Source organism: Coenobita brevimanus, chromosome 57 (genome assembly GCF_032717465.1).
Source record: "Coenobita brevimanus isolate Jiangsu-jjx chromosome 57, ASM3271746v2, whole genome shotgun sequence".
Classification (NCBI taxonomy): domain Eukaryota; kingdom Metazoa; phylum Arthropoda; class Malacostraca; order Decapoda; family Coenobitidae; genus Coenobita; species Coenobita brevimanus.
Window position 1 is genome coordinate 44,011,297 of NC_137010.1, and position 11,400 is coordinate 44,022,696.

Below are 11,400 nucleotides of genomic sequence, written 5' to 3' on the forward strand. Positions count from 1 at the left end.
CGTAGCTGGAAAATTAGGTTGTGTCATCAGCCCGTACATGTTTTTCGTTTTATAATTGTTACCCGCAGACGACTTTATTTAGGAATTAACTCTTGTAGTGAAGTGGTTAATGAATGCTCTTTGAGACTCCACCAGTTCGACAATTTTCTCCTGAGTTCAATATAATTGTCTGTAGGTGGCAAGTGCATAATCTTAAGAAGCCATTGTTGTGATGAAAGCAAGAGAAAAGATGCAAAATAACATGAGAAAAAAGAGAAAAAGGAATGGAGAGAGGGATAACGGGAAAGTGAAGGATAGGGAATGAGGAAGAGAAAAGTGAGACCCGACCATTTTAATATAAATACACATACCGCCTACTTCCGCCTCCGTACCTACACGAGAGAGAGAGAGAGAGAGAGAGAGAGAGAGAGAGAGAGACTTCCGCACCTATACTTGCATCATACCACACATCAATAAAATACCTGACCCACATTTTTTTTTTTTTTCAGATCAACAAACTCGACAGTGTTAGGGGGAACCACAGTGTTGAAAACGTGCACCTCTACACTTCCTGATATAGCCATTCATATACACTTTTATTCATTCTCCGTAAACACACACACACACACACACACACACACACACACACACACACACACTTCTATTCACTCTACTGTATACGACAAACGAGTTTTTCGAGGGTGGTGACCTGTATGATGGAAGGTGAATGGTGTGTTATTTGGTCGTGTGTGTATGTGTGTGTGTGTGTGTGTGTGTGGGTGGGTGGGTGAGAGAGAGAGAGAGAGAGAGAGAGAGAGAGAGAGAGAATTTGTATTAACTCGTGTGTGCGTGTGTGTGTATGTGTGTGTTTTAGGGTAGGATAAAGGGAGTACATTGGAAAAGATACGGCGGGGTGGCTAAAATGAGATCTGTGAAAATGGTACGGATAGTGGGAGAAGGAGGAGAGAGAAAATGACGAAGGAACTGTTGTGGGAAGAAGGACGCAAAAAGGAAAACTGTAGGACGCAGTTTTGGAGGAAGAATGAATATAGGAGGAAGGATGAATACGGGTGGAAACGAAGAGGAGACGGTGGAGGGAGCAGAAGTTGTGGTAGAAGGTTGACTGAGGTGATGGCAATGAACAGAAGTGAGGCAAGTACTGAAAATTTACAGATGGTGAAGGCAGATGTAATGTGTAAGAGAGAGAGAGAGAGAGAGAGAGAGAGAGAGAGACAATAGGGTGAATGGACGAAACAAAATTACATCACCACTTCCATACCGACAAAACATATCCTCTCCCATTTCTCCCAGTTCAGTTCCCATCACCCATCTCCACCATCTCACTTACTTCCACCATTTCAGTTATTCCCACCATTGCCGTTCCCACTGCAGGTTCCCCCGTGACCGCCACACCCTTGGCATCGACGACCAGTTCCTGTGGGGGTCCGGGTTCATGGTGTCACCTGTACTGAAGGAGGGACAGGTGGAGAGGCAGGTGTACTTCCCACAGGACAACTGGTTTGATTACTATACGGTGAGTGGCGGTGTTGGAGAGGGTGTAGGACAGTTAGTGGTAGGGTGTGGGAAAGCGATGGAGAATGGGAGAAAGAAGGAGGAAGGAGAAATGACTAGTAAAAAGGAGGAAGTGAGAAGGAGTGAGACATGATGGGTGTAGGAAGGAATGGGAGGGTGTTTCAGGGAGTGGTAGGGAGAGGGATTAAGTGGGAGGGTGCAAGTGTGAGATGGAGAACGTGAAAGGGAGTGTAAAAGAGAGTGGAAGGGAAAGACACGTACTTCCCACACTAGGAAGTTTAAGAGGAGGATATGGGAAAGTGATGGAGAGAGATTGGGAGCTGGAGGAAGAGAGGGAACTGTAAGAGTGGGGGAAATGAATGGGGGAGTGGAAGAGGAAAAGAAGGTTCGTAAGGAGTGGGAGTGGGAGGGAGAAGGAGGTAGCAGGAGGGAGTGAGAGAGTGTGGAAAAGGGAGGGAAAGAGTGGGAATGAGTGGGAAGATGTAGAAGAGTCAAGAGCAAGGGACAGTAGCTGAAAATACACATTACCTCCAGGGCCTGAACCTGAGACTATCAAATATCAAGCCAGTCCACTGTCACCATAGCGGATCATAATGACTTTAGCTCTATTATTGAGAGAGAGAGAGAGAGAGAGAGAGAGAGAGAGAGAGAGAGAGACGAGGGGAGGAGGGAAGTAGACTCAGAATAAAAAGCGAACAAAACTCCAGTGAAAACTAATACGCAGCTGCTATAAAGCCTTGTGTTACTTAGGAAAAAAACAGAAAAAGAAAATGAGGTGGTAGTCACTGATCCTCCTCTCCTTAGATATTATCCCATTGTGGTTATATGCCTTTGTCTCGCGTGCAGTCGATGGGCATAATTCTAGCGTTCAAAAAATGCCTAACAGTGGAAAAAGAAAAGTCCATAAATTTGTATACGTATTATATTCCTCCAGCACTGATAAAAAAACATCTGAATCCCATGACTCTTCCTTCTTTGTAGAAACTCCCAACAACAGATCCTCTTTATCCTTCCCCCAGTCATCCCAGAGGCAATGAAAAGGTACTCATGTTGTGGCGTCACTGGTAGTCATGGCAACCTAGAGGACAGTTGTCAGAGCTCACCAGAGTACGAGTACTACTATTGTCGTGGTGGTATTGAACAGATATACACTCCGAGAGGTGTGAGTGTTACATATAGATTCAAAGATAGAGAGAGAGAGAGAGAGAGAGAGAGAGAGAGAGAGAGAGAGAGAGAGAGAGAATATAGTGTAAATACGATAATGAAAAAGTACTTTATATTGCGTGCATAAATATAAATAATTGATAACAAACTCTACACAGCCTTCGCGTGATGTAAATCCTCTTAATAATATTGAGAAAATGTGTATGAAATTAGGCACATTTGCATACTGCTACCACCACGACTATTACTATTACTACTGCTACTACTACTACTACTACTACTACTACTACTACTACTACTACAACAACAACAACAACAACAACAACAACTACTACTACTACTACTACTACTACTGGCAATAATACTAAACTAGGTATTCAGGTTCTATGCATTCAGTAAAAACATGACAACTGCACTGCCAATCCTGCGAGATGTATGCCGATTTCGTTTTAATCCATGTGTTCACTTTCCCGTATTTCTGATCGTGTTTATTTCTGAGAGGGCGCTGAACCCCCTACCCTAGAATCTATGGGGAGGTCTGGCTCTTGAAATATCGCATTACCGATGTATCATATGCATTATGTCAAAGTCATATCTGTCCTCATTTCACGATTTCTGAGAATTTTTGATTTGGTGAGGGACGCTGCCTTCCACTAAGAATCGTGGCTGGAAAACTGTATATAATGAAAGACCTTCGGGGCAGTCAGACGAACTCACGTAGGAAGCTTCATTGAAATTCATCAGAGAGCCTAGGCGGAGTTCACACACACACACACACACACACACACACACACACACACCGCTCGCTGGCTCAGTGGTAGCGTTCTCGCTTGCCATCTGGTAGACGGGAGTTCGAGCCTCGCTCAGGTTGCGAAAAGTTTCACTGACGAAGTGGGCGGTTACTGTCCCCCTTGAGCAAGGGGACGGGTGTGTGCGTGTGTGAAGGTCACAGCCTTGCCCTTAAATCGGACTATATGAGCTCTCAGCTCCCTTACGGGAGGGTAAAAGCTGACGATCACGACCATCCAGTGATCCTGACCGACCCGGTGAATTACACACACACACACTCACACACACACACACACACACACTCACACACACACTCACACACACACAAGCGCACACACACGCACACACGCACGCGCGCACACACACACACACACACACACACACACACGCACGATGAATCTCGCGCATCTGTACAAGGCGTTATTGAAAATGTTAGCATACTGTTTCGGATGATTAATAACAATAGTGACTGATAATAACAATAATAATAATAATAACAATAATAATAACAACAAAAACTAATAATAATAATAACAACAACAACAACAAATCATAATAACAATAATAATAGAAATAAAATAATAATAATGATAATAGAAATAAAATAATAATAATAATAATAATAATAATGATAACAATAATATTAACAATAATAATAAAAGATAACAGTATAATAACAACTCCATCCATCCATCATCCAATCCTACATTGCCCCATGAGGAGCGTAGGAGCCCGGGGCTAGGCAGTTGGTCCCGACATTTAAGATGAGAGTGACCAGCCTCACTCATCCCTGAATGGCATTACATGAGCAATCAACCCCAACCACCCCTTGTATATAAACCTTCACCGGCTCAATCCGACTGGAGCGCAATAGTACCCACTAATCCACTAGGCGCCAAAATTTGGTTATATGGTTACCACCCAGCGTAGAAAATGGTTTCTTGGTATACAGGAAACCATTTGGCTTGTCACTCAGTGTAGAGTCACCCACAGGCAGAATGAGGAGGAAAGAATGAAGGAAAGAAAGACAGAAGAGGGAGTGTAAAATCACTCGTAGGCAGATGGATAAGGAAAGAATGAAGGAAAGACAAAAGAGGATGGAAGGAAAGAAGGATGGAAGAGAGGAAAGGGCAGACTCCTGAAAGCGGCTCTACATCGAGTGAGTGGATGGTGAGCGCCCCCACCTACCACAGAATATAATAACAGCAACAATAATAATGATAATAATAATAATAATAGTAATAATTACTCACATTATTATTATTGTTATTATTATTATTATTATTATTATTATTATTATTATTATTTTTACAGACTGAAATGAGGTCCTTGAATGGTAAAAATATTTATTAGTAATGAACTGATTTGAATGAACATTGGTTCTTATTTTCTTCAGTTAATTACGATGTATTCAGAGTTCCACCAAATCTTGATGAAGGTCTCATGCATCATTTAAAGACAATCAAACTCAGTGTTCAAAATTTGGGAATCTTCGGATTATTTTAGATTCTGGGATGGCTGTATTCTCCGTCGTAAGGTTTTCTTTTGGCAGTTCAAATGTGCAATGAATTTTTTGAAATCCCCTTCCCTTAAGATGTCCTCACAGCCATGAAAAAATCTCGAGTTAAATCAGAAATTTTAGAATATGTGATCAGCTATCGGGTATGGCATGATCGCTAGACCTATGCAAATGACCAGCGGATGTCTCTTCAGCGACGCACTGGTGGGAGAAGCATTACATTTCCAGCATCTATTTCTTGTAGTTCAAATGCTGGGGTGTTTCTCATAAGCAGTACTGTATATGACTGGCAGTGATTGAAGTTTATCAGTACAGAATATCATTTATGTCCGTTCATCAATAACAGACATTCTGAAATTATCCTGGGGCCTCTTAGTAAGTGAATCACCCTGTATTTAAATAATCTAACAACAACAACAATTAATAATAATAATAATAATAATAATAATAATAATTATTATTATTATTACTATAATTATTACCTTGTTATTTTTAATATTACATTTTTAACAATACATCCTAGGAGTGATGGGGGTTCACAGCTCGCATATCGTTCAAGGTAGTCACCCTTTCCATAAATATTGGACTTAGCTTCAGATCCTTGAGCCCCTGATACGGAAAAAGATTGAATGATAGATGTATTTTAACACACACATGCACGTTGTACGGGGGTGTGCTGCTTTCAGTCCCCCTTGTGTGTGTGTGTGTGTGTGTGTGTGTGTGTGTGTGTGTGTGTGTGTGTGTGTGTGTGTGTGTGTGTGTGTGTGTGTGTGTGTGTGAACGATGTAACAAAAAAAAAATAATGATATGGCCCAATCTTGGTCAGGCAATAATGGAGTGATTCGAATTTTGAGAACAACAGGTTGAAAGCCAAGTCAGGGCAAGGCCACTTGAAACAGATCTGATCCGGTTTCGACCAAACTTGGCGAGAGGATTGCACTGTGGGTAAAGATGAAGCCATTCGATGTTAACAAACGGTCAAAGATTAAGGTCACAGGGCAGAGGTATATTGTTTCAGTATCAGACATGTAGGGTGCGGGTGTTGCACTTTCTGGCTGTTCCTTTCGTGTTTCATTTGTATTCCCTATTTAACATATCAGCACAAGTTTTACCAGAACTGGGGAACGATGTTGTTTAAGACCAAGTAGGAATCGGTAGACTGTGGCTAGTAATTATAAAATGGCACGCACAGGTAGACATAGATGTTGTTGACAATAGGCTAAATCAGGTATGGACCAATGGATTCACGCGGGGCTACACCAAGATGGCTCTGTGGTAAAGAGTTTCAAAGCAAATAGCTATGTTGTCTAGGTAAGGGATAAGAATGTTAGAAATTGATGTGAATTATACCCCCAAAACATGAGGATGAGTAATGAACCGTTATATGTGTTGAACTTTGCTATAGTTACTCCTTTACTTCTCATATTTCTGTTACCTGATACCACTTTCTGTGATGAGTGGTTTCGACAGTAATTACTCCAGGGGCCTTAGAAGTGTCCAATGGCTTTTAACTGTTGTCAGATATCTTTTTATTTTTCGTATAATGTAATATTAATTCTCACTTTGAAACGGCCGGCGCTCAGGTCAGTTGAGTATTGAGCTACGTGTCCTACTGGCCTAGATTTAATTCCGCCCGAGGGCAGACATTGGAAGAGGGTATTCTCATATGCATTCAAACTGTTGAGGTTTCCTTGATGATATGTACAGACTCTCTCACTCGCAAACACATCCACTTCATTACAGATTAAACATAAACTTCTCATCCTATACGTCAAATCCCTTCCACACCTACACTCCTGCGAGAACAACTTGGTGAGGGCGGGCCACTTCTCCAGTGACAGATTTGTGTTCCCCCGGCTTACGGACCAGTTGCCCTTCAGGACGCGCATAAAAAGGCTTGAACTTGTATTGTAGAGATGGCCGGCCATATCTGACGTTAAAGGCTGGCTACTGCAATACCTCATATCATTCTAATTTAATTGTAAAGTTATTAGTAGGTGTGTGAGCGAAGACAATAATTTATACAAGCAATCTTTTACTAAAGAGAGTTGATAAACACGGCCCAGATATCCTGCCCCTAGTTATTAACGATCCTTCTGATGACAACATCCTTCATTATGTACTCATCTACCCTGAACACTCTACCCCTCCTGGCCCCTGCAACCTCCACACACTCATACATTCTCCTTGTCTTATCCTCCATTCGCTTCATGTTGACAAATCACCTGACGTAAGTCTCTGTTTTTTCCACTGCACCAATTTCATAACATTTGTGAAATTGTTTATTTGTTCATCTTGCCCTTCATGTCGTTCTTGACTTCACTTCTTTCCAGCATAGTCGTGTTTCACTATCGTACATTAGTGTTAGAGTATACTGGCGTGTGGTCCTCCCACATGTGCATTCCTATTTCTTGCCACTGTTCTCAGTGCTGGTATCATTCTCCTCACTTTTTGCTCCCTTTCCTACACTCCACTGCAGGACAGGATCTCCCATCCGGGAGACAAACGCGATACCACCAAGCCACCAACCCTTCCTACGGTTAATCCTAAGTGCTTGAACATTCAGTCTCTACTTCTTTGCTATATAGTCTCAAACCACAATTAGCTTCCGTGCCTTATTGAAACTTAGCCGCTGCCAATATTTACACTTAAAAATAGTTATTTTGAACACTTTACAATTTCCTTTAGAACGTTGCGTTACGTAACTTCCATGCCTCATCTTCTGTCTACAACCTCTGCACACATAGAACATGCAGCTTTCACTTTGTGCCTCCTTTCATCAAAACTTCCTTATAATTGCTGTTGCTTTCACAACTTATAGCATTTTATTCACATGCACACTAACATTACCAGGTTCCTACAACACCCTCATATTAGTGAAAGCGCCAAGCGTCAGCTGGAATGGAATATACTAGAGTTGTCCCGACCATGAAAGGGGTCAACATTATCACTCCCTGACTCATGGCACACTCATCTGAATAAATCGTCTGATGTTAGCTAGACTAGAATCCTGGAGATGTCTCGACCATGAGAGGGGAAGGCGGTGGCTGAATCGGTAGAGAGGCGGCCTGCAGTCCTAATGGACTAGGAGCGAATCCCGGCTGGGGCAGGGAACAGTTTAAGGATTTGAATTTCCTAAAAAGCAGACTTTCCTGATCTACCAGATGACCCGCCGACATGTCGTAAAAGTACCCCCGCTAATACCAGTACACCAGTCCTGTATGAGACAGCCCTAGCATGTATTCAATATGGAAGGTGGGTGTTAGCGCCGAAGTGGTTACATGTGGAGGTGTAGGAGGACTACTGGGCCTTGGGATAGGTGACTGCCCTCAAGAAATAGGCCCTGAGCCTTTGCCCAGAGTCGGACACGTAAAAAAAAATAAAAAATAAAAATAATGATACGATTTTTTTTTTAAATTCCAACATTAAGGACACAATTGTTAGCGCCATAGGAGGCTTTATACATACCACCTCCCCCTTAGAGCTCGTCCACACCAAATGCTTACGGACATGGATATGGGCGGCAGTTTTACACTTATTTGGGCTGCAGTAATGCAGAACTCCTATCCGCGCCAGCAAGTATTTGATGTGCACGCAGCCTCAGAGATTTTATTATTCTTGCTACATATTGATGCACTTTCGTATGTTATGTTACTTTGATATCGTCGTAGTTAGCATCAGTGACGTACAGGAGGATAAAAACGTGTACCGGTAACTATAAAATAATATCGCTGATGAAGATTTGTCATGAAGCTCTTTATGTCACCAAGAACACGGTCCAAAGTCGTACCTCTCAACCAGTGCAGTAGCCAACCTCACAGTTGCTTTTGTTGTATCGTGCATACTTACGACGGCTTTAAGCAATATACCTTCCACACTAGAAAATCTTTGCACAATCATGTAATGAATGCTTTTCTTAAGTTCTGTGTGAAGATTACTGAAATCCAATGAAACACAAATGAAGTCGTAGTTGACTAGTGCGTGCCTGGGAAGGTTTGATTATTCTGCTAAGTAGTCACCAGATTCAAGTAATATGTCCGATTCTCAGACTATGTCGTCTGCATTGCCTATCAGTATGCTGTATTGGATGTCTTCTGTGGCGCTGATGAGGAGCCTACATGTGCTGGCGCTGTGCAGTCTAAATATACCAAGTCAGTCCACAAGCAGGAAGGCGGGGCTTCTATGTGACATCACGATGTCCCTCTGTTTTCTGTAATAATATTATTATTGGAGCCTGGCCCCTATATGAAAGAAAACGAATTCAGGGGGAACATGTATATGGTTGCAACCTCAAAGTTTTAGGTAATTCTCACGTTTTTTTCTTATTTTCTGTAACCTACCACACTGCCACATTATTTAGCCGTAAACAGCACATTTATCAGGCATCCCTACCAACAGTCAGGGAAATGTCAAGTTATGGGGATATGTGGAACCTGCACTGTCTCGGTGAAGACTGACTCCAATCCCTGTGACAAACCCAGCATTTGAAGGCATCATGATGTCATGCGCGACTTCGACCAAATTCTTGCCAAAAGTGGACTGACATGGTATATTTAGACTCTGGCGCTGTGCACCCTAGGTGGGGCAGCCGCGGCGTCCACCCGGAGCCAAGCTTCGACATAATCCCCGCACCTTGCCAGGGGAAAGACCTTGGTTCGACCTTGGCGAGGCGCAGCTACCAGAGGGTGTCGGATCCCCATACGGGGTATGCATTATACTGTGCCTGTAGGACGACCCCACAGTAGGTGCTTGCTTGTGGTGGATGGGTCTCGGCCAGAAAACCGGGATTCAGTAATAACAATAACATGTCTTCTCCAAGTCATGCGTGCTGTAATCAAACTTCAGTCTACAGATACTTTGCCAGATAGGTCAGTGACCTCTTATTCTTCTCATCTCACATCTTCCAGACAAACTACTTAAAAACTTATGTTGTAAGTTGCTAAATGATATTTAACCTGCGATATTGAAAACTGCATTACAGATTTTTTTAAAACCAAGAAATGATGTACGCAACAGCAAGATATCAAATAAGAACTAAAGAAAAGGCTGAAATACATTCAACTTGTGAAATCGATTCCTTGACAGTACAAATTAAAAAAACTACAGAATGAGGACTGTAAAGATTGTCAGCTTGGAAGTGCGCTTGCCGAGACGATTCCAGTCAAGAAGCAAAATATGTCGCAGGATCGTGCAAAACAATGCGGCATAAAGTGACAAGGTAGCGGAAAAAATATATATATATATATGCAGCATAGTTAGACTCTACTGTGGACGCTAGCGAAAGGGGGAAGAGACCGCCGTAAATGGAGCAGCTATCCTGCAGGGCACAATGGAGCTGCCGAACCTTACCATGGAGCCAGGCTTGCCATCGTTTTGTGTGAAATGTGTTGTTCGGAAACGTCAAATTTGCAATGGGAAGCTCGAATCTTCATTAATGAACAGCTATAAGTTCCTGGAGAGTAAGAAAGAAGAGCAGAGCGGAAAGAAAAAAAAAGGAATGAAAGAGAAGAAAACGAAATGAAAAAAAGAATAAGGAAAAGAAGAAATAGGAAGAAAAGAAAGTTGAAGAAAAAGTGGAGGAAAAAGAAAAGGAAAAAAAAAGAAACTTAAATTCATGCCTATGTAGTGCGCCAGGGTGATTCAGCCAGATAATCAGTTTATGATAAGTCCCAGTCGTCCTCCCGAACACGACTTACAGGAGTGTTACATCCAAGTTCTCGAGAGTCATACGTCTGGGTGAACAAGGACAAGCGGAAGCAAACTGTACCCAGCAGTCTCATCTGTCTCAGTGCCCGAATTTTAGTTATTTAAAAGAGACTTATCAGTTACACAAGGGTCATTAATGCAGAAAACCACTTAAGAATTGAGGAGGGAAGGTTTTACAACCTCCACTTCCTTTCTCCGTGTCAAAAATCTGTGCTGGAACGACATATACCAAAACTGAAAAGTGTGAGATCGGAAGGTAACCTTGCCTACTTTAGCAACATTAAGATGATAGGAAATAATGTGTGCCTGATATCAACAATCACAACGAACCAGCAACAGATATACGATCCAAGAAATAAGACAGCAGTACATACCGAAGGACGAGACCGCCATCAGGCTATCCACAATAAGCACTAAGATTAGTTGGTTTTATTTAGTTATAACCGATATATATCAGTCGACTGCATAGGAGTAATTGAAACAGATAACCACTATTTATTTCAGATTTAGGGAGGGGAGATTCTAAACCCTCCACCTCCTTGTCTGATTTGAAGGTGTCATTTTTTTATTTTAAGCCTATCAATTACATACGAGGATCATTAAGACATACAATTTGCATTTCCCAGAGTCCCGGTATTCCTCTAAAGCACAGATCGCATTTGTTGGTTAACAGCAGATACCGTACCCAGATTTTACTGCTGAACAGTAGC

General features: G+C 42.1%; 2 pseudogenes; one reads left to right on the forward strand and one right to left on the reverse strand.

The window, feature by feature from the left end:
• Window positions 1–2,106, forward strand: part of LOC145401976 (maltase-glucoamylase-like) — a 223,993-nt pseudogene extending 221,887 nt beyond the window's left edge.
• An 8,535-nt stretch (window positions 2,107–10,641) lies between these two features.
• The window catches only part of LOC145401977 (maltase-glucoamylase-like), a 189,263-nt pseudogene continuing 188,504 nt past the window's right edge, over window positions 10,642–11,400 (reverse strand).